The sequence below is a fragment of the Nerophis lumbriciformis genome, linkage group LG03, assembly GCF_033978685.3.
Source record: "Nerophis lumbriciformis linkage group LG03, RoL_Nlum_v2.1, whole genome shotgun sequence".
Lineage (NCBI taxonomy): Eukaryota > Metazoa > Chordata > Actinopteri > Syngnathiformes > Syngnathidae > Nerophis > Nerophis lumbriciformis.
The window spans coordinates 31425001-31426723 of record NC_084550.2 but is presented as its reverse complement, the minus strand read 5'-3'; positions in this window follow the sequence as shown (position 1 = coordinate 31426723).

Sequence of the window (1723 nt, the reverse complement as noted above, 5' to 3'; positions counted from 1 at the left end):
TTCCACTTCTTAATCAGCGTTTGAACGCTGCTGATTGCCATTCTCAATTCCTTGGATATCTTTTTATACCCCTTTCCTGTTTTATGCAGTTCAATGACCTTTTCTGGCAGATCCTTTGACAATTCTTTTGCCTTCCCCATGACTCAGAATCCAGAAACATGTGTGCAGCACTGGATGAAAGATGCAATGGTCTGTCAAAAGCCCAGAAACTCACTGACCTTTTATACACACACATTCATTACAAACAAACATGTCACAGGTGAGGATTGGAACCTTGATTAGCCATTCAAAGCTGTTTGTGTCAACTTATGTTATCAGGTCAAAGTCACTGGGGTATGTCAACTTTTGATCAGGATCATTTGGGTACTTTCTTTTATCATTTTGATTTAAAAAGAGTAAACACAGTTGTTTGCCAATAAATAGCTTCACACAACCATTAAGCATGAGTGGAAGAAAGGTTTTTGTCTTATCATTCATATTCTCTGAAGAATGGACAAGAAATCATCAATTCTCCCAGGGCATGTAAACTTATGAGCATGACTGTATATACATACATATATGTGTACATATATAAATTATATATATATATATATATGTGTACATATATAGATATATATATATATATATATATATATATATATATATATATATACACACACACATATATATACATAATATACATATACACACAATATACATATATGTATACACACACACAAACAATATATATACACAAGAAATAATGATGCATATCAGTTTTCAGTTGGAATGATTTTAATGTCATAATTTCAGTCAAATGTTTTGGCTCAGCCATAAATCATCTTTCATTGATGATGTGCACTGCACACTATTGATTATACCATCACATAATCATCCAATCACACTATTGATTATACAATCACATAATGAAATGATCACACATGAGATTATCTTGAAGGTGTACAACTTGTACTTCACTTTTAGGAGAATCTAAGTACATTGGAGTGTATTCACATACATAATGCAGGTATTTATATTCTATATTCATATTAATATATTCTATATTCATATTAATATAAGATGCAGGTATTTATATTTTGTATTCACATATGTAATGCAGTTATTTATATTGTATATTAACATTTATAATGCAGCTAATTATGTATATTGTTTATTCACATATAATGTTATTTATATTGTATATTCACATTTATAATGCAGTTATTTATATTGTATATTTGTGTATAATGCAGCTAATAATGTATATCGTATATTCACATATATAATGCAATAAGTATCTATGGTGTATATTCACATTAAATAAAGACAAAGTGTACATTAAATAATGACAAATTGTGTACATTAAATAATAACACAATGTATTTAATGCACACAATGTGTGCATTAAATACTATATTGTGTACATTAAATAATGACACATTGTGTACATTAAATAATACTATATTGTGTACATTAATGACACATTGTGTACATGAAATACATTGTGTGCATGAACTACAAGACATGTGTACTCCTATGTAGTTTTAGGTGACTAGTATTTTCTCGATTATGTTAAATATTTCCCTAGGTAAATATCACTAAATTTGAGCATTTCCTGATCAAATGTGAACCTCAACAAACCTTTTTTTGTTCTGAGGCTTCAAATGTCTTTACTGAACAGTCAAACTGAAGGCTCAGGGGCCACATTTGGCCCCCCACTTCATTTTATGTGGCCCACAGAAGC